Below are 24,190 nucleotides of genomic sequence, written 5' to 3' on the forward strand. Positions count from 1 at the left end.
GACTCATATATCTATTTACTACTTTTTTTATAGAATTTATGGTTGAGCAAATTAGTATATTTTATTAGTTAAAATCTCCCCTATTTCAGAGTTTGACTGCTCTGACCTCTGTGTATTACGAATCAAATATCTCCCTGTACAGAGTTTCAATGACTATACCGTTTGCTTCTAATAAAACTAGACTCAATAAGGAATATGTACATATAAATTATGACTTCTAATTATCTTTTAACAATTTATGGTGAATTTCCAAAGTCATAACAGGGGATCCAGAAATTGCTCTGGCCCTGTTTCACAAAAAATTAAACATCTCATAAAATATAACTCATATACCTGTTTTGTTCCATCCATATGAAAATAGACTCATAATTATTCAATTCCATATATTATTCATCATCTAATTGTATCTCTACTATTTTTAGTGATTTTTCAAACTCACGTCACTGCTGCTGTCTGAATCTATTTTATGGTAAATTTTACCTATTTCATGGTTTCCATGGATTAGCTAGCAATTTAGCATACATAACACCAAATATGATCATGATCAGCCATTCCAATGGCTAATCATTACCAAGCATTTCCAACCACTCAATAACCATATCATAAGACCATATACACAAAATGATTATAATGCTATACATGCCATACTCAAAATATACAAGCCATTATGCCAAGATGGTATACAGATAGTGTGAGCGTGCCTCCGACCGTTTCCGATTTCCGAGTTGGCTTGTCAACACTACAAGGAATGAAAAGGAGGGAGTAAGCATAAATGCTTAGTAAGTTCACATGCAAATAGCAAGTAACATAACTATATAAGCAAACATAAAACATCATTTGCATAATCATCACCGAGACATTCATATCACATTTTCATTTATCATCTTACCATATTGTTGTTATACCTGTTCAAAGTATTCATTTCACAACACTTACCAATACGTCCCTTTCATCTCGAGTACTCCTCCGCTTGAGTAGAATTTTACCCGTTGAACACATCGGAATATAATTCGGATACATGGAAAGTTTGCACATAAGTGCTACATATGTAGCCAAGCTACCATGTAACCCGCCCATAAGTGAAGTCGGACTCAACTCAACAAGCTCGGGCATTCGCATCCATAAGTGAACTCGGACTCAACTGAACAAGCTCAGATGCCTAGTTACATCTCTCGAACTCGGACTCAACTCAACGAGTTCAGACATTTGCATCCATAAGTGAACTCGGACTCAACTCAACGAGTTCGGATGCCCAAAACATCCTAGTGACATGTCACTTGTATCCTAATCTATTCCTAAGGTTCAAACGGGCGTTTTCCTTGATCACACATCTTTGCCATCTTCCACGGAATATCGAAATTGATACTTCGGTGATAGTTCATACTCATCAAGTAATTCACATAATTACATATTATTCAACAATAACCACAAAGCATAATATTTCATGATAATTATCAGCATCATATCATATAAACAATATTAAATTGCTTAAAATGACAATTATGTTACTACATTTACACATGAACTTACCTCGTATGCGAAAATGGCTACTTTTACCATTTCGTCCACAACTTGGTATTTTCCCCATTTTAGCCTGAATTTTAGTTTTCCTTGCTCTATCATTTAAAATATAGTCTAATTAGGACTCACATTATTCAAATTGACCCAAAATCATATTTTGGAAAATTACAGTTTTGCCCCTAAACTTTTGCATATTTACACTTTTTCCCCAAAGCTCGTAAATTAAAATTCAGCCTATTTTCTTATGTTTTATGACATGCTGATCATTTTCCCTTCTATGGCAACATCAAATTCTCACTCTAACATGTACTTATGACTATTAGGTATTTTTACCGATTAACCCTTTTGCTAGTTTTCGCTTAAAACCGAGTAGCACAAGTTGTCTAACATAATTTAAAACCTCATATTCTACCATAAAATACCAAAATACACAAATTTCACCTGTGGGTATTTTTCCAAATATGAACCCTAGGTTGAATTATTGCTAGCATAAGCTTAATCGAGCTACCGTGACTCCAAAAATGTAAAAATCATTAAAAACGAGGCTAGAACGGACTTACAATCGAGCTTGGAAGCTTGAAGAACCCTAGCCATGGTTTCTCTTTGCTATATTCGGCCATGGGGTTGAAGATGAGCAAAATTGGCTTTTAATTTTGTATTTTAATTCATTTTACCCCTAAATGACCAAAATGCCCTTACTACTAAACTTTCCAAAAATTCCATCCATGTCCAATTTTTGTCCATAGACTTAGAAATTGGAAAAATTACTATTTAAGACCTCCTAATTAATATTTCAAAACAATTTCATACTAGAAACTTCTAGAATGCAAGTTTTACAAATTATTCGATTTAGTCCCTAATTTCAATTTAAGCACTTTATGCATAAAATTTCTTCACGAAATTTTCACACAATCATGCAATAATATTATAGACCTCAAACTAATCATAAATAATTATTTCTATCTCGAATTTTGTGGTCACGAAACCACTATTCCGACTAGGCCCAAAATCAGGATATTACAATTTAGGATTAGCGATATTAGGATTTTCTTTCGATAGAGCTAAGCCATTGACTAACCCAATCAAGCAGTAATAGTTACCATAATAATGTCATGGCAGTTGTAACAAATCTCTGAGTAGTCTCAGCCTCCATCGTTAATATTCCTACCTTACCACGGTTCATGGTTCATGTGTTTTGAGTTGTTGCATTTGCTTGATATGCTAATATTTTTATTTACTTTCATTCCCATTATGTTAACCCCAATTTTAATGTTAGTACAAATCAATAGCAATAATTTAAACAAAGTGAACATATCCAATCCTCATGGGAACAATAGCCATTCATCACTCTATTTCTTGATTCGACGTGTATACTTGTACACTCACGCATATCATTTCACTCGCGACAAGTTTTTAGCGTCGTTGTCGGGGACTGACAAGTGGTAACTTTCACTTTTATTATTGCAATTTCGTTTTTGGTTTCAATTTTTAAGTTGTTTGTTTTATGACCCTTACAAGTTTGTATTAGCTTTATGCATAGAGGCATTCTTATTAAAGAATTATATCCTTTAGATTTGAAAATTGAAAGAACTTTGCTTAGAAGAAGATGAAAACAACGACCAATGAATCAAGGGGATAACAATCAAGATAGCCAAAATCAAGGAGGTTAGAATGGTAATCTGCGTATAGCTTAGATGTTTAATGATAGGGATAAACCTATTCATGAGCATGTAGTTTCCATTCTAGATGACCTGAACCCTAGTATAGTCAGGCCATAGATCTAAGCTCCTCATTTTTAGTTGAAACCTGTCATGTTTCACATGCTTCAATCGATTGATCAGTTTGGTGGTCTGCCAACTAAAAATCCTAGGCTACAATTGAGACTTTTCTTGAAGGTATGTGATTCATTCAGACAACAAGGTGTTCTTGAGGATGCTTTAAAACACAATTTGTTTCCTTACTCTTTAAGAGATCGTGCTCATACATGGTTTAATGCTCTACCATTTGGAACAGTCGAATCATGGAATGATTTGTGTTAGAGATTTTTTCTGCGATACAACCTACCAAATATGAATGCTAAATTGAGATATGACATAATATCCGTTAGGAAACTAAAGGATGAGACACTGTATGAAATATGGGAAAGGTTTAAGGACTTGCTTAGGAAATTTCCTATGCATGGATTTCAACATTGGACCTAAATGGAGATGTTCTATAATGGATTAAATGCATAGAAACAGATGGTGGTTGATGCTTCTGCAAATGGCACTCTATTGGACAAGTCTTACAAAGAAGTATATGAAATATTGGAGAGAATTACGAACAACAATTATCAATACCCCACAATGAGAGTTGGGACTGGAAAGAGAGTGGTTGGATCATTTGAACTTGATGCTATTACCTCGCTCACTACTCAGGTATCCTCCTTAGCTAATATTGTAACATCCCTTACCCGATACCGTCGTCGAAGTCGAACATGAGGCGTTACCTGACTTAACTTACTAATTCGGGGCATAAAATTTACTTTTAAAATTAATTTATTTACATTCATTCAATATTTCCCTAAAAAGGGCCCTCGAGACCCTAAAACATGCAATTGAAACAGTTCAGGACCAAACCGGGAACATTAAAAATTTTCGGAATACTTAGACAAATCAAAACAATTTATTTCATTATTCCTTATAAAACTGCCCACCTACGTCATAGTCACTAAATAAATCATAACTCGAGTCACAAACTTAAAATTCAAATTTGTGAAATTTCCCTGAAATTAAACTCATATATCTTATTACTAATTTTTTCTAGAATTTTTTGTCTAGCCAATTAGTATAGTTTATTAGTTAAAGTTTCCTCTGTTGCACTGTTGGACTACTTTGACCTCTTCTCACTACGAATCAATTTCCTCCCTGTACAGAATTCACATAAACATGCTATTTGTTTCTATTGAAAATATATTCACTAAGGAAGCTAGAAATATAAAATATAACTCCTAATTATTTTTGAACAATTTTTAGTGAATTTATAAAGTCAGAACAGGGGATTCAGAAATTGCTCTGACCCTGTCTCACTAAAATTCAAATATCTCTTAATATACACTTCGCTTGCTTAGTCTGTTTCTTTCATATGAAAATAGGCTCAATAGGCTTTAATTCTATATCTCATTCATTACCTAATTCGATTTCTAATATTCTTGGTGATTTTTCAAGATCACGTCACTGGTGCTGTTCAATACTGTTTTAATGCTAATTTCACTTTTTCATGATTTCTTTGTATTAACTACCATTTAGGCATACATAACAACGAAACATGTTCTTTATTAGCCATTTCAATAGTTAATCATTATCAAATATTTACATACCATTCTTTAGCCATATCATAAGGACATACACACAAAATGGCTAAGTTCCTATACATGCCATAAACTAGAACGTTTGTAAACGAAGATACCCATTTGGTAACTTGATAGTCGATAGTGTGAAGTGATCTCTGACGACCTCCAACCCGAGCTTGCTTTTAAGTACTCTGAAACATGGGGAAGTGAAAGAAGTAAGCCTATAAAGCTTAGTAAGTCCACATGTAAAATAATAAGCATTAGCAATCAATTTAGCTTACTACTATGCTGACATAATTTGCTTAAATAAATGTTTAGTTTTTACTTTTCCATTTTACTCATCGGTAACCTTACCAAAGGCTCAGAATACAAAAGGCACCTTACTTAATAGCTTTCTTACATACCTGCAACATCTCACTTAACACATGAGTACTCTTTCATAATATAGGCATATTGCCAATCATGTCATAAAGTGTCACAAGCATAACTACAAACTCATCACTTACTTAATACTTGATAATCTCAATTACTTACAATCTCAATATTAAATAAGCCTTAAATGCATACCTGTACTCTTTCTTCATGTTCCCACCTTGTCTTTTCTTTGACTTACACTTTGGATTAGTCGGGAACGTTTTTCCATTTTGAACTTACCATTGCCATGTCTAGACATGGTCTTACGTGATATCCTTACCTTATGAACTCACCAAGGCCATGCCTTGGCATGGTCTTACATTGGACCTTTGTCTTATAGTAACTAATCAATGCCATGTCTTAACATGGTCTTACATGCTTTCTTTACCTTATAGAACTTTTCAATGCCATGCCTTGGCATGGTCTTACATGATTTCCTTGCCTTATAGAACTTTTCAATGCCATGCCTTGGCATGGTCTTACATGATATCCTTATCCTACCAAATGCCATGTTCCAAACATGGTCTTATAGGGTATCATTGTCTTACCAAATGCCATGTTCCAAACATGGTCTTACATCGTATCCTTGTCTTAGTGCCAAAGCCACATGTTGATGTGGTCTTACATGGAGTCCTTAATCAACGCTAATGCCATGTCTTGACATGGTCTTACACGGGATCCTTGCCTTACCAATGCCATATCTTGACATGGTCTTACATGGTATCTTTAACCGTCAATTCCTCCTTAAATGCCATGTTATGAACATGTACTTTTCTGTCAATTCTTCCTTAACTGCCATGGTACAACCATGGACTTTGAGATATCAATGCCTTGTCAAGTCATAGTTGAAACATACTTGCTCAAATTCTCAAGGTTAGTTGCATAACTCAATAATAACAATACTGATAACAATAATTGCATAATAATAAAATGCTACTCGACTTACAAACTTACATTCTCAATCTCATCATATCATCAACTTAACTTATTCTCATCAAACTATGCTAGTCAAAACTTTCTTGTTATCATACAAAGCCATAATACAAAATATGGTCTTACATATAAATTATACAAGTTCTCTTTCCAATATCGAATTATTATCGAACATTAATCATTATATCTGAAACTCAATACTAAAGTATCTATAGACAAAATATCAATTTATCATTCAAATATGCATAATTAAATGCTTATTAAACATATGAACTTACCTTGGTACCAAAACGACCATTTTACCAACTTTCCCAATTTTCAGTTTTTCTCTCGTTCTAGGTCCAAATCTCACTTTCCGGGATTATTGAGCTTGGAAAGCTTGGAAACCCTAACCATGGCTTCCCCCATGCTATTTTCGGCCTCCATGAAGAAGATGGACCAAATTTGGCTTTATTTTTCATTTTTAATTCTTTTAATTACTAAATGACCAAAATGCCCTTAAAGGCTTTTCTTTCAAATTTGTCCTATTCTTGCCCATTTTTGTCCAAACTTAAATATAATGGTCTAATTGCTAAATAAGGACCTCCACTTTAAGAACCATTTCAATTAAATCCCCTTTATTATCTAGAACACACATTTTGTTAATTTTACAATTTAGTCCTAATTATCAAATTAGGCACTTATACATAAAATTTCTTCACAAAATTTTCACACAATTATTTAATCAATGAAGAAACCTTAAAACTTAATCAGAATAATTTTTTTGACCTTGGATTCGTGGTTTCGCAACCACTATTCCGTTTAGGCCCTATTTTGGGATGTTACAGTTCTCCCCCTTTAGGGATTTTCATCCTCGAAAATCTTACCTACAAATAGATTCGAAATTGATTTCCAGCAACACTTTTAAATTCTCATTTAGCCTTAGCATACCCGAATTTTACTTCTTAAACTAAGGCTTTGAACTGGAATACCTACTGATAAGTAACTGACCTTATTTCATCATTAACCTCATACTCTCTGATGAAACCAAAATGGAAATTCTCTGCCATTAAGGTACTTAAAAAAATACTTGTTTCTCTTTTGAGTGTCAATATTCTTACCTTTCGATTTTGTATACAATTTTTGATAATCTGTCTCTGATTTCTATAATTAATTTTCACTTTTCTCTAATCCTTTCTGCTCAATTTAATTCTGCGAATTTCTCTTCCTCAATTTAACTATCAGTACAAAGGTGACATGCAGTAACATTTAGCAATCTCATGGTCAAAACTTACTGTAGCTTTCTTTTGAAGTCACGGTGCAACCTTGGATTTCCAACCATAACAACTAAAATTTACACTCTGAATGAATTAACAACCTCAAAATGAATAACTCAGATAATCCTTCAGTAGAAAACTCATTCATACTGAGAAGAATATGCAAACTTCTTTGAGCAATCAACCATAGCTCATTTAACCTTTCAGTGATAATGCTAATTCTGTTGCACAATTCTTCGAAATACCCTCACATTTTCACACAAACATCAATACTAACTGTAATAGCTTCTGAGATACTTGAAAATCAACTTTAACTCTCTAAAAGTTCAGGTATCGGATTCAAAGTCTGGTACATAACATTTCACACTCTTACTAGTATAACTAAATCAAGTTATCATCCATCTCTGTACTTTTCAAATAATCAAATAATTATCACTGTGCTAGGCATCATAACTGTTGCAAAATCTCTTGATTTCTCATTAACACATTTCTAGAAACCATAAACTCTTTATTCAAACCAAGCTGAATCATAATGGATACTTCAATTGTCAATATCTTCAACTGTTTATACTTTATTAGCATGAATTCAAGCCAAACTAAACTTCATACAATGAGAACTTTAACAATCAAGCAACTTGGATTTGCAAAAATATACCTTTGATGCAACCATTCTGATATGCGTATACAACTCTGTACCATAACCTCTAGAATATGTACTATTTACTCGGGTCATTTATCTATTTATACATGAAAAATCAGCATTTACCTCTAAAACATACATATAACTCAATCAACTGCTCAACTGAATCAGTCTCAACTAAAAGACAATAACTTTTCAAAAACTATTCTTCTCTATGCTATCATGATATCTCAAACATACATTCTGTCGTGATTTCTTCAAAGAGCTAATCACAAATCATTATTACTGCATAACTCGAAAGAACATAGCATTCGATCTTTAACTCACTGATATGTATATCAAGATTATGCGAAAAATGAAAATCAATACACATGTCTGAACTAAACTACACTGAGGCCACAATACTTATACTACTCAAAAATCATAATACCATAATAAGACTGACTTCTCAATTACTTTAGTAAATAATGTCCCGGGTGAAAATAAAACATCCTGATCATCTGAGAGATTTAAACACAAATTTTAATAACAACCAGTACAAAAGCAGAATCTTTATACCTCTGATAACTATACCTCTGTACTTTCATTATCAGGCCTGAACTCGTAATCATCATAAACATACTCATAATAAGAAGAAAGCATTTTCATCAATAGAGCATTTTCTGCTAATGTCTCATGGATGATACTTTGAACAGTAATTTATTAATAAAACTGAGATAATAAAATCTCAAAACATGGAGCTACACAGAATTCCTGGTAACCACATCTCATGTAGAACAGTTAAGGTTTCAATAGCATCTCAGAAAATTTCCAAAAGGAAAGGATAATACTCACAAGCATTGGGAATAACTATGACAGAAGCCATAAAATTTTCCTTTACTTTCATTAAGCAATAGTTAACAATACAAATCACTAACATCATACAGATCTTACTGTCAACCTTCCATCTGTATGCTGAAGTAGAAAACTGGAATAGATAGAGCAATATAAATCACAGCTCAAACAAACTATAATGCTTTCATCTGTTTGTAAATTTAACTAACATTCTAATACTACAGGAATTACATCTATGATCCTACATATATTTATATATATCTCTGAAAGTAAATGTACACATATAATAGTCGAAAAATATTTTTCTATAATTTCTCAACTATAAACTCTACATTCAACTATTAATACGACTCAATTATTATTCCTTTGACTAATTCTGTCATTACTGAATTCGCATTATCCTATTCACAGTTGGGATTTATTCGAAAGAAAATCTAGCAATCATATACCTTACACATCATACTTGAATGAGTGCATTAGCTGAGCCTGACCTTTCTTTTATTGTGACATTTTAGTTATTCGGATGATTTTATTATTAACCTGACATCCTTTATGCAACTGTGTTCATTTTCTAAATCACTCTCGACTCTGATTACATCGTCAATAAATCTATCATTGAACTCTTTAGTTTTCCACTTTAGCCTATTCAATCTGAATTTCATGAAATCTCATTCTGAATTACCTTTCTGATAAGGGGGTGAGGTTGTAACACCTCTGACTTACCTCTTACATACTCATGCATATAATTTAACACTCATCATATTAAAATATTATTACAATTATACAAATTTCTTCAAGCAACTTAACATGCACGTTCATAATGCAATGACTTAATGATCATCTTATGCAAATTAACGCACTTATACATGCATTCATAAATCTCGAGTAAAATTACTCATAGCATTCACTTAACTTCTCTAGTTATACATATAGCATCATACAAATGCCAATTTAACATGAACACTTATCTCAATATAAACTTTCCTTTCATCTTATCTCATCTTTCATATTTCCTGAACAATTCTTATTCACAATTTATTCATTATCACATAAACATGATGAACCATTATTCTTACATTTTATGAGCCTCTACTCATCATAAACATACTATCTGTACTATCAAACTTAGCTCAGTTGGAGTGCACATCTGTCTGACAAAACATTTTATATCTAGGTCGGGAGTCGTCACACTATCATAGTTCAATATGGCATGTATAGCTAGACTCTTACTCATACTGAATATTCTGAGAACCAATTAACCCTTTGCTCTGATACCAAGAAATGTAACACTCCTTACCCGAGACCATCGCCGGAGTCGAGCATGAGGCGTTACCTGACTTAACTTACTAATCCGGGGCATAAAATTTACTTTTAAAATTAATTAATTTACATTCATTCAATATGTCCCTAAAAAGGGCCCTCGAGACCCTAAAACATGCAATTCAAACGGTTCGGGACCAAATTGGGAACATTAAAAATTTTCCGAATACTCAGACAAATCAAAACAATTTATTTCATTATTCCTTATAAAACTGCCCACCTGCATCATAGACACTAAATAAATCATAACTCGAGTCACAAAACTCAAAATTTAAATTTGTGAAATTTATCTAAAACTAGACTCATATATCTTATTACTATTTTTTTTTCTAGTATTTTTGGTCTAGTCAATTAGCACATTTTATTAGTTAAAGTTTCCCCTATTGTACTTTTTGACTACTTTGACCTATCCTCACTACGAATCAATTTTCTCCATGTACAGAATTAAAATAACCATGCCGTTTGTTTCTCTTGAAAGTAGATTCACTAAGGAATCTAGAAATATAAAATATAACTCCTAACTATTTTTGTACAATTTTTAGTGAATTTATAAAGTTAGAATAGGGGATTCATAAATTACGCTGACCCTATCTCACTAAAATTAAAATATCCCTTAATATACACTTCTTTTGCTTATTATGTTTCTTTCATATGAAAATAGACTCAATAAGCTTTAATTATATCTCTCATTCATCACTTGATTCCATTTCAACTATTCTTGGTGATTTTTCAAGATCACGTCACTGGTGCTGTTCAATACTGTTTTAATGCTAATTTCACTTTTTCATGATTTCTTTGTATTAACTACCATTTAGACATACATAACACCGAAACATGTTCTTTATTATCCATTTCAGTAGCTAATCATTATCAAATATTTACATACCATTCTTTAGCCATATCATAAAGACAAACACCCAAAATGGCTAAGTCCCTATACATGCCATAAAATAGAACGGTTGTAAACGAAGATACCCATTTGGTAACTTGATAGTTGATAGTGTGAAGTGATCTCCGATGACCTCCAACCTGAGCTTGCTTTTAAGTAATTTGAAACATGTGAAAGTGAAAGAAGTAAGCTTATAAAGCTTAGTAAGTTCACAAGTAAAATAATAAGCATTAGCAATCAATTTAGCTTACTACTATGCTGTCATAATTTGCTTAAATAATGTTTAGTTCTTACTTTCCCATATTACTCATCGGTAACCTTACCAAAGGCTTAGAATACAAAAGGCACCTTACTTAGTAGCATGCTTACATACCTGCAACATCTCACTTAACACATGAGTACTCTTTCATAATATAGGCATATTGCCAATCATGTCATAAAGTGTCACATGTATAACTGAAAACTTATCACTTACTTAATACTTGGTAATCTCAATTACTTACAATCTCAATATTAAATAAGCCTTAAATGCATACCTGTACTCTTTCTTCATGTTCTCACCTTGTCGTTTCTTTAACTTACTCTTTGGATTACTCGGGAACCTTTTCCATTTTGAACTTACCATTGCCATGTCTAGACATGGTCTTACGTGATATCCTTACCTTATGAACTCACCAAGGCCATGCCTTGGCATGGTCTTACATGGGACCTTTGCCTTATAGTAACTAATCAATGCCATGTCTTGACATGGTCTTACTGCTTTCTTTACCTTATAGAACTTTTCAATGCCATGCCTTGGCATGGTCTTACATGATTTCCTTGCCTTATAGAACTTTTTAATGCCATGCCTTGGCATGGTCTTACATGATATCCTTATCCTACCAAATGCCATGTTCCAAACATGGTCTTACAGGGTATCCTTGTCTTACCAAATGCCATGTTCCAAGCATGGTCTTACATCGTATCCTTGTCTTAGTGCCAAAGCCACATGTTGATGTGGTCTTACATGGAGTCCTTAATCAACGCTGATGCCATGTCTTGACATGGTCTTACACGGGATCCTTGCCTTACCAATGCCATATCTTGACATGGTCTTACATGGTATCCTTAACCGTTAATTCCTCCTTAAATGCCATGTTATGAACATGTACTTTTCTGTCAATTCTTCCTTAACTGCCATGGTACAACCATGGACTTTGAGATATCAATGCCTTGTCAAGTCATAGTTGAAACATACTTGCTCAAATTCTCAAGGTTAGTTGCATAACTCAGTAATAACAATACTAATAACAATAATTGCATAATAATAAAATGCTACTCGACTTACATACTTACATTCACAATCTCACATATCATCAACTTAACTTATTCTCATCAAACTATGCTAGTCAAAACTTTCTTGTTATCATACAAAGCCATAATACAAAATATGGTCTTACATATAAATTATACAAGTTCTCTTTCCAATATCGAATTATTATCGAACATTAATCATTATATCTGAAACTAAATACTAAAGTATCTATGGCCAAAATATCAATTTATCATTTAAATATGCATAATTAAATGCTTATTAAACATATGAACTTATCGCGATACCAAAACGACCATTTTACCAACTTTCTCAATTTTGGTTTTTCTCTCGTTCTAGGTCCAAATCCCAATTTTTGGGATTATTGAGCTTGGAAAGCTTGGAAACCCTAACCATGGCTTCCCCCATGCTATATTCGGCCTCCATGAAGAAGATGAACCAATTTTGGCTTTATTTTCCCTTTTAATTTTTTTAATTACTAAATGACCAAAATGCCCTTAAAGGATTTTCTTTCAAAGTTGTCCTATTCTTGCCCATTTTTATCCAAACTTAAATATAATGGTGTAATTACTAAATTAGTAACTCCACTTTAAGAAACCATTTCAATTAAATCCCCTTTATTATCTAGAACACACATTTTGTTAATTTTACAATTTAGTCTTAATTATCAAATTAGGCACTTATACATAAAATTTCTTCACGAAATTTTCACACAATTATTCAATCAATGAATAAACCTTAAAACTTAATCAAAATAATTTTTTTTTGACCTTGAATTCGTGGTTTCCCAACCACTATTCCATTTAGGCCCTATTTTGGGATGTTACAAATATGATAAAGACTATGCAGAAACCTAGTGACTAGAAAGAGTTGAAGGCAACTAGTTTATCTTGCATTTACTATGATGAGGATCATGTATTTGAAAAATGTCCCTTGAACCCAACATCTATCTATTATATTGGTAATTAAATAGGATGAACAACCTTTACCTGAACACGCATAACCTTGGTTGGAAGAAACACCCAAATTTTGGATGGAGCAATCAAGGAGCTAGAAATTCCAACACAACTGTCGGACCCAATGCTATGAATGCCCTATATTGTTTTAATCAATCTCTACAACCTCAACAACGGGTTCAACAAGGATAGACATCATCATCATCATTATATATTGAGTCTCTATTGAAAAAGTATATGGCAAAAAATTATGTTGTCATTTAGAGCCAAGCATCATCTCTACGAGCTTTAGAGAATCAAGTTGGACAAATAATGAATGCATTGAACTCGAGAACACAAGGGACCTTACCCAGTGATATAGAGAATGCAATACCACATGGGAAAGAACATTATAAAGCTATCACCTTAAGAAGTGGTACACAGTTAGATAGAACTAACAAGAATGTTGTGGTTGAAGCTACAAGCTCAATACCTGATAATAAAAAAAATTCTACACAACCCAAGACGAGCTCCAAAAATGAGAAAGCTGTGGCCAACAATGTTGAAGCAAACTCAGATAGCTCAGATGGACATAATGCCCAAGCAAAAACGCTCTACTACCTGATGTTCACCCACCTCCACCATTTCCTCAACGTTTCCAAAATCACAAACAAGACCAACAATTGAGATGATTCTTGGATGTCCTAAAGCAACTCCATATCAATATACCTTTGGTGGAAGCATTGGAGCATTGGAGCATATGCCTAACTATGTTAAGTTTATGAAAGACATACTTTTGAAGAAGAGATGACTAGGAGAATTTGAAACAATAGCACTAACTGCAGGGTGCACTACCATGCTCATAAATAAACTACCTCCAAAGTTAAAAGATCCAAGGAGCTTCACAATCCCTTGCTCAATTGGTAACCAATATGGTTGAAATGCTTTATTTAATTTAGGAGCGAGAATAAACCTTATGCCTTTGTGTGTGTTCAAAAAGCTGGGAATTGGTGAAGCACGGTCTACCACTGTGACCTTGCAATTGGTAGATCAGTCATATGCTCATCTAGAATGTAAAATAGAAAATGTCCTCGTGAAGGTAGATATGTTCATTTCCCAATTATTGTGAGGCTGATAAAGATGTGCCTATTATTTTGGGTAGACCTTTCCTTACAACTTGTAGTACTGTTATCGATGTTCAGAAGGGATAATTAACCATGATAGTGAATTATCAATAGATCACATTTAATACCTTCAAGGTGCTAAAATGTGCTAATGATGTTGGAGAATGTCAGGTTCTCAATTTGCTAGACTCTATGGTGGAAGAAAAATTTGAAAACATTACTCCTAAAAAGGGTGGGATGTTTCGATTTATTTTAGCCAAAGTTCATTATGTAGAAACACCAAGGCCACATCAACAATGTAGTGCACCTACTTCCACTGCCAAGTATTTTGCCCAAGTAGAAGCCTCTACTTTGTAGAGCCTTTTTGAGAACTATGTGCTACGCTGATAAGAGCAGCTAGAAAACACATGTCCCTATTTGAAGTAAAGCAATATCAGGCTGCTGAATCAATGACAAAGACTTAGGAGTTGTAGACATTATATTGGTCTTATGTGTAGACTTGTGATATTGTGCTAAAGAGAGCTTAACAATAGAACTTCACCAAACCAATACATGATTTCCCTTCTTTCCCCAAGAATTGTTACCACTTCCTAAAGCTGGTTACAATGAACGAGAGTCAGTTGAAGTTCCATCTGAAAAGGAAGAGTCTGCAACTAAGGAAAAAAAGCTAAAAAAGGACAAGCAAGCGAAAGGTTCCGGAGAAAACAAAATCCTTGACCATTGGGAGTGAGGAATATGCACAAAGAGGAACCACCCCTGCTGCCGAAGCAACTGAGAAAGGCAAAGGAGCTGTTCAACATGAACTAGTAGAAGACATTTCTGCTCAAGATAAAGAAATCAATCATTTCATTAATGAGATCAGTGAGGCAAACAAGGAAGATGAGGATCCACCTCTTCAATCACTCAAACGAAAGCCAAGATACAAGCACATTGCAAAGAAGTTGATCATAGGCAATAAAGTACCACAACTATCATCAGCCAAGCATGTGAACATAGGAGTCTTTTTTTTATCCTTTATTACTTAAATAATTTTTATTACATTTTGTTATTTTTATTTTTATGCATTGAGGATACTGCATCCCTTAGGTTTGGGGGTGCAACATGCATTTTATTGAGTAAATATATTGAATTGCCATAGCATTTACATTTCTTGCATTTTGGGTAATTATATTGAATTGTTTGTTATAGCATTGTTGAGTTGGTTGCATGATAGCTAATTTAGGAATGTCCAATGATGAAAATAGTCTGTAATTTTGTGCGAATATAGAATGAAATTAATAGAATTGACCCATAAGGTTAGGATTCTCAATCATATTGTTGACATTTAGATTGTATTCATTCAATCCTTATTGATCTTGAAATAACCTTTGCAAAAAGTTATTAAAAAGTTACAAAAATTTATTAAGCTAAAATGAACAAAAGTAGCAAATGAAAAGTTAAACTCCGAGAAGCATAAATTGCTAAGTTGTAATTTAGCCTCAAATGTCTGTAGTATAAAGTAACCCAGGAGTTTGGTGTTTCCTCCATCTTTACTTTTGGGTAGAAAAGAAAAAAGTTTTAGATAAGAGTGCTTTAAAACAAATTTTGGGACAGTCCACTGTAGAAGACTAATATGTAGCTTGTGTACACTTGCACATTTCCATCGTTCCAAGTTTTTGGTGCAGTTACCATGGACTATTTTAAAAATCATTATTTGTGAATTTGTGAATTTGTGAATTTTGCATTTTTGGTTTATTTTTCTGTTCAATTTGAACTTAATTAATTTTTTTGTGTTTGTTTCAGGTGTTTATGAGTATTGATCGAATTATCAATTTACTCCCTGTAGACCCTGAGATTGAAAGAACTTTCCGACAATAAAGAAGACAAGCAAGTCAAAGAAGGATCGAAGAAATAAAATTTGAAAATCTGATTCAAGAAAATGGAGCAAACACTGCTCAAAATCCTATCCTTATTACCGATGATAGGGTTAGAGCTCTAAGACAGTATGTTGTGCCAGTATTTCATGATCTTAATCTGGGTATTAGGAGACTCGAAATCGAGGCACAACAGTTCGAGCTGAAGCCAATCATGTTCTAGATGCTTTAGACAGTGGGCCAATTCAGTGGAATGCCTACCGAAGATCCTCACCTTCACTTAAGACTATTTATGGAGGTGAGCAATTCTTTCAAGTGGACAGAGCTTGGTTGAACTCATTGCCACCAAATTCCATTTCCACATGGCAAGAGTTAGCAGAAAGATTCCTCATGAAGTATTTCTCGCCTAGCAAGAATGCTAAGTTGAGGAACGAGATCACTACTTTCCAACAAATGGATGATGAGTCCTTATATGAGGCATGATCAAGGTATAAAGAATTACTACGGAAGTGCCCTCATCACAGAATCCCTCATTCAATCCAACTTGAGAAGTTTTATAACGGTCTAAATGCTCATACGAGGATAGTAGTGGATGCTTCTGCTGACTGTGCTCTCCTTTCTAAGTCGTATACAAAGGCCTATGAAATCATTGAGAGGATTACCAGCAACAATTATCAAAAGCCAACCAATCAGCAGCATCAGTAATATGAATCGTTGGAGTATATGAGTGGACACTCTCACTTCACTTGCATATTAGGTATCTTCGATTTTCTCAATGCTTAAAAATTTTACCACTAATGGGTTTAATAGTTTTGTAGCTAGCCACCTATTCACTTTGAAAATATAACCTGTGTTTATTGTGGGAAGGACATTTGTTTGAAGAATGTCCATCAAACTCAGAATTCGTGTATTGCATGGGCAATCAGAACCAAAACTGAGGAAGGCAAGGACTGAAATCTAATTTTTATAACCCATTTGGGTAAAACCACCCTAATTTTTCCTGGAGTAAACAAAGGGCTAGAACCAGTAACACTTATACCCAACCTAGATCGACCTAGCCACCTGTTTTTACCCAACAAGTTTAGAAAGCAACTCAAGCTGAACCTTCTAATAGTTTAGAGAACCTATTGAAGGTGTATTGATACGTGATATTCGTGACATGTTTTAAATATTTATAATGAATCGTTCTTCAAACTAACTATTATCACGATGAAGGCAAGTGTACCTATCGAATAGTAGTATAGCTTTAGCAAGATCGGATTATCGAACCCAAAGGAACTAAAAGTACTAGTATCAACTTTCTTTTATTATCTAGCCTAAAAAATAAAATGGTTTTGTTTATCTAACTAATTAATTAAACTAAGAAATCACAAAAAAGAAATTTGGGAAAATACTTTTTGGAAAATTCGATTGATTAAGACAACACCTAAGGTAAAATCCACCTAGACTTCACTTGTTATTTGACTCTGAATCGGACGATTTATTCATTCAACTTGTTCCGTAGAGATCCCCAAGTTATATTATTATCTCTCTCGAGACTAACAATGTCTAACCCTAGATTGAATAATTGAAATCTCTTTCTAATTAACACCCTAGGGTTGCATTAACTCGATCTATGGATCCCCTTATTAGGTTTCACCCTAATCCGAAAAAATCTTGTCACCCTATCTCTAGGCGTGAAATCAACTCTGCTTAATCATGACAAATTTACTCTTAGACAGGGTCTATTCCTCCTCTGAATAAGAGCTTAACTTGAATCAGTATCCTAGAATATCAAAACAAGAATTAAAAACACATAATTAAGAACAAGTTAAATATTTATCATACAATTCAGATAATAATAACAAGATCCATCTTAGGTTTCATTCCCCTTAGGTATGTAGGGGTTTTAGTTCATACTAATGAAAGAAAACATCTCAAAAGAATAAAAATAACTAAACATAAGAAAACCCAAAACTCCTGAGGGAATTTGAAGGGAGATCTTCAGTCTTGGTGGTGAATCCGACTTTTGAGATGGATCAATCAGCTTTCCTTGAGCAATTCCTTGCTTCCTCCTCTGCCTCCCCCGTCTAAGTGCCTCCTCAGGTGTTTAAATAGGATTTGGAATGCCTAAGAGCCTTCAAAATTGGCCTTTTTCGAATTAGACTAAACTTGGGATCGACAGGGACACCCCCGTGTGACACACCCGTGTGCGATTGCTTAATGCCATGGTCAAGGCTGTTAAATGGGCACAGACATGTGATCTACCCGTGTAAATCGTGCTTTGACCTTGCCAAAGGGACACGGCCGTGTGGTCTACCCGTGTGAGGAAGTCCAGGCCGTATTGATTTCGTACGTTGGCCCATTTTCTCCGTTTTTGGCCTGTTTCTCGTTCTTTTCACTCTCCTATGCTCACCTAAGTATAAAACATGAAATTAAGGCTTTATGAGAATCAAATTCACCAATTTTAGGGAAAAATAATCCATAAAATCTGCTAAGCATAGGATAGAAATATGTATAAATTACGGTTTATCAAATACCCCCACACTCAAGCATTTGCTTGTCCTCAAGCAAGATCCTAAACTCATAATCAAAATAAATTCTTCTCAACTTATAATTTCTATCGATAATATCTCAAAATAATCCATAGGTAATCATACATTGAAAATTCAACTAAAAGAACATTAAAGTTTCAAACATTCCAAGTTGAGTATTTTATCATAAAAGCATAGGTGTCTCCCTTCATCTAAGTAATTACCTTCGACTCAAAATATCACAGATTTTCACATCCTCACTAAAGATTCACTCAAATCACTCGAGGTGTTAAGGATAATACATGAAGCACTCAATAGTCAATAATGAAAAGTCATTACCATATGCTTGCATGAAAATCAAATCTCCACCACTATAAATTGAGATAAACATCAATCAAGAGGTCTTTAAAGGGTTGTAACGTGGCTTTGGTTAGGGGGTGTGGTCACAAGCTGAAAGAAAAGGTTAGAATCAAGATTGAATTGAAAAATTTCCTAACTAGAAAAAGTAATTAAACATCAATTGAGTACAAGTGAGCTCCTTCTCAGAAGATGGAATTTAGATATTGCGGCTCAACAATACCGAATTACTACTAAAATGTAAATATGAATTTTTTTTAAGAACAAGTTAGCTACATAGAAGAGCAAAACATAGCTAAGCAATTAGTTCAAATCAAATCTCGACAAAAATAGGGATCAAATTAGGGGATTTCAACAATAATGGCTTATGGGTTAATATTGATTGTAAATCAATTAATGGCTTGTTAGACTCAAAGGGGTTCACTAAGGGTTAATTATGAAGGTAGGCTTTTGTGAAGTGAGTGGGTTAAACCTAAGTGCCTTTATCATTTTGACATATCAACTCAAACGGTGTGGTCTTGACATGCATAATCAAGCAAGTTCTAGAATAACAATTCAATACTGATGCACTCAAAGCAACAATAAAAGTGAGCATGAAAGAAATGATAGATGCTCTAAAGGCTCAAAATCTCACAAAAGTTATGGCTTTATGATGTTTAAACCTGTGAATTTCAACTCAAGATAATACCTAAACTTGGGAAAAACAACCTTAAAGTTTTTAATTATTCAAAAATCAACTTATCATGCTTGATTCCTTAATGTCTTAAAGTTTAAACACTCAATGCATAAATGCCTATATTTTAATTCAAGACATATCAATAAAAATCATAAATTAATTAAAATTCATTCTAATAGTGATATAAATGATTTACATGAGAATAAGACACAATTCAGGGATTTCTAATGATGATATAAAAGACCCCCCACACTTAAGATGTATATTGCCCTCAATGTACAAAGATAGATATAATGAAAAAGATAGATTCATAATCATAAGATAGGGAGATAAGTGAAACTTCCTGAATGATGAATGAATTTCTTGAACTGGAGTTTTGAAGGATAATCAGTGTGAGAGTGGGGGACGATACCGATTCAAGATAAGCTCTTATTCAGAGGAGGAATAGGCCCTGTTTAAGAGTACATTTGTCATAATTAAGCGGAGTTGATTGTGCACCTAGACATAAGGTGATAAGATTTTGCCGATTAGGGTGAAACCTAATAAGGGGATCTATTGATCGAGTTAATGCAACCCTAGAGTGTTAATTAGTGAAAAGTCTCAGTTGTTCAATCTAGGGATTAGACGTTATTAGTCTTGAATAGGGATAATAACATAACTTAGGGATCTCTACGGAACAAGTTAAATGAATACATCGTCCGATTCGTAGCCAGAATAACAAGTACAGTCTAGGTGGATTTTTCCTTAGGTATTGTGTTCATTCAATCGATTTTTCCAAAAGCAATTCCCCAATTCCATTCTCTGTGCATTCTTAGTTTAGATAATTAGTTAGTTAAAACAAAAACCTCTTTATTCTTAGGCTAGATAATAAAAAGACAGTCATTACTAGTACTTTTAGTTCCTTTGGGTTCGACAATCCGGTCTTGCTAAAACTATATTACTGTTCGATAGGTACACTTGACTACATCGTGATAATAGTTAGATCAAGAACAAGTAATTATATATATTTAAAACCTATCACGAAATCACGCGATCAAGTTTTTGGTGCCGTTGCCAGGGAACTGAAATATTAGGAGCACTCAATTTTTATTACTTTAGCCATTTATTTTTTGTGCACTTTAATTTATTATTATTATTATTTATTAATTTACTTTTTCCTTCTCTTAGTAGGTTTTTATAGTTTATGACTAGAAGAAATCCGTCAGGACCATTACTTTTTGACGAAGAAATCGATCGTACAGTTCGTAGAAATCAAAGAGAAATAAGGCAAAGCTTAAGATACACAGAGAACGAGCAAGAATACAATACTCAACCCCAACCAAACAGATGGCTGAAAACCAAGGCAATCAGCTACCTCCTGCAATTGCGGTTAATCAAAATCCTGCTCCACGTACTATGTATGATTATGCTAAACCTTCTCTAACAGGAACTGAATTGAGAATAGTTAGACCTGCTATAGCTACAAATACTTTTGAATTAAAACCTAACACTATTCAAATGATACAGCAATTTGTTCAATTTGATGGTTTGTAGGATGAGGATCCCAATGCTCATTTAGCCAACTTCTTAGAACCATGCGATACATTTAAAATCAATGGTGTCTCTGATGATGCCATTCATCTTCGGTTATTCCCTTTTTCATTGAGGAACAAAGATAAACAGTGTTTGAACTCGTTACCACGAGGGTCAATTACTAGTTGGGAACAAATGACCGAAAATTTTTTACTAAAATATTTTCTGCCAGCTAAAACGGCTAAATTACGTAATAATATCTCTTCTTTTGTGCAGATGGATTTAGAAACACTCTACGATGCATGGGAGAGATACAATGACCTTTTAAGAAGGTGCCCTCACCATGGGTTACCGCTTTGGCTACAGGTTCAAACGTTCCATAATGGCCTGAATCCTTCAACTCGACAAATGGTTGACGCAGCTGCTGGCGGAACCATCAATAATAAAACACCTGAAGATGCCTATGAGTTTATAGAGGAGATGTCACTGAAAAACTATCAGTGGCAAGTCATGAGGACAAAGCTAACGAAAAAAGCCGGTGTTTATAACGTCGATTCAGTCACCATGCTTTCTATTCAGGTAGAACTCTTAAATAAAAAGATTGATGGGTTTCTTAGTTCGTCACAGGTTCACCCAGTAATGCAGTGCTAAGCAAGTGGAGGTGAAACAAGCCTTTCAGAATACCAACCTTATGGCCACAACATGGATAATGAGTAATTAAACTACATGGGTAATAATCCTCGACCTTAAAACAATCCATATAGTAACACTTACAATGCAGGTTGGAGGAATCACCCCAATTTCTTGTGGAGCGGTCAAGGAAATCAAAGACCACAACCACCTCCAGGCTACCAACAATCACCCTACCAATAGGAAAAGAAGCCAAACCTTGAAGAGATGCTCTTAAAGTTTATTTCGGTGTTAGAAACTCGTTTCTAGAACACCAAGACAGCACTTAAAAATCAATAAGCGTCGATCCAAGGGCTCGAAACTTAGATAAGCCAGCTTTCCAAACTAGTTTCTGAATGACCACAAGGTAGCTTTCCAAGTAATACTGAACCCAACCCAAGGGAACAACTCAACGCAATTAATATTCAAGATGAAGAAGGAGTTGTTGAGCCTGAACCAGAACCGAGGTAAGAAACTGTGGCAAGCAAAGGTCAAGGTGAGGTAGATAACAATAAAAACAAAACGGTGAATGTCTAATATAAACCTCGTGTGTCATACCCCAACGCAACAAGGAAAGACCGTTCAGATGAACAATTTGGTAAATTCCTTAAACTCTTAAAAAAATTACATATTAACTTACAATTTATTGAAGCTCTATCGCAGATACCAAACGCAATGAAATTTTTAAAGGAACTTTTAGAAAATAAGTGGAAGTTAGACGAGGCATTGCATGTGGAGCTACACGCAGTTTGCTCAGCTATTCTCCAAAATAGACTACTGAAAAACTAAAAGATCCAGGGAGTTTTACAATTCCTTGCTTAATTGGTAGTTTAGATGTTAATAATGCATTAGCTGATTTAGGGGCTAGTATTAACGTCATGCCCTACAAAATATTTAAGCAATTAGGTCTCGGGAAACCCAAAAAAACTAGGATGAGCATTCAATTAGCAGATAAAATTATAAGGTTCCCTAGGGGTTTTATTGAAGATGTACTAGTTAAAATAGATAAATTTATATTTCTCGTTGACTTTATTTTTCTAGATATAGAGGAGGATAGCAACACTCCTTTAATTTTGGGAAGGCCCTTTTTAGCAATTGCTAAAATGATTATTGATGTTGGCACAGGTGAACACACACTCCGTGTGGGAGACAAAACAATCACCCTTCAAGCTCGTAATTCTGGCAACACATCAGGAATTGAAGGTGATCGTTTAACCCATTCTCCTAGAACTGACAATATGGTACAACCTACTTTACAGGAAATGAGTTTGAAGGAAGCACACGAGTCATTCTCAAGAAATAGTAGAGGACCTGTTCATGAAGATCGAAGATTAAAAATCGAGGAACTCGATGAATTGCAGACGCATAAACTAAGAACACCCAACAAATTGAATCTACGACAGAACGTGCTCAATACCTTTCCAAATCAACTTAAGATTTGACATAGAGTCTTATTAGATGCCCCAAATCCCCACATTGTCGCTACCACACCGAATGAAGAAATCCCTCTTACGGTACTTAGTATCTTTCCATTCGGTACGGTCGAGGTAAGGCACCCTAAGTTTGGCACTTTTAAGGTAAACAACACCCTTTTAAAACCTTATTTTGATGAGATTGATGACAGGAATGAGGAGTATAAACTCCTCAAACCACCATGATTATTCAATGGAGAGGTAAGTCAAGCTTAGACTATAAATAAGCGCTTCTAGGGAGGCAACCCGAGCACTAACTGTATTAACTTCTTTAAAATTTAGTCTTCAACATCTAACTTACTAATGAAGCTCTCGAATACAGGTTTTCCACAGAGACACGGCCAAGCACACGGGCGTGCTTATGGCCGTGTGAATACAGGGTAAGGATTTCCCTAAACACGGGCTACGATAAAATTCCACAGTCGTGCGACATGGCTGTGGTCGAGCTTCCCAAAACAACACGATTGTGCGACACGCCCGTGTGGAAGACCCATGGTTGAAACTGAGAAACTAGCACGGGCATGTGACATGCCTGTGTCTAACACCCGTGGTCGAACCTGTTAGATTGACACAGGCATGGGGATTTCCCACATGGGCATGTGAGAAGCGAACAATGCCAGACATGACCG

The 24,190-nt window shown here is 34.4% G+C and overlaps 2 non-coding genes across 2 annotated transcripts; both read right to left on the reverse strand.

Annotated features, from left to right (window-relative positions):
• Positions 1-16,782: 16,782 nt before the first annotated feature.
• Positions 16,783-16,889, reverse strand: LOC121227503 (small nucleolar RNA R71). The gene has a single exon (XR_005925112.1). It is a non-coding gene; the product is annotated as a small nucleolar RNA R71 (small nucleolar RNA).
• Positions 16,890-21,663: 4,774 nt separating this feature from the next.
• LOC121227410 (small nucleolar RNA R71) lies at positions 21,664-21,770 on the reverse strand. Its single transcript, XR_005925021.1, has one exon. It is a non-coding gene; the product is annotated as a small nucleolar RNA R71 (small nucleolar RNA).
• Positions 21,771-24,190: the final 2,420 nt, after the last annotated feature.

This window comes from Gossypium hirsutum, chromosome A03, assembly GCF_007990345.1.
Source record: "Gossypium hirsutum isolate 1008001.06 chromosome A03, Gossypium_hirsutum_v2.1, whole genome shotgun sequence".
NCBI lineage: Eukaryota > Viridiplantae > Streptophyta > Magnoliopsida > Malvales > Malvaceae > Gossypium > Gossypium hirsutum.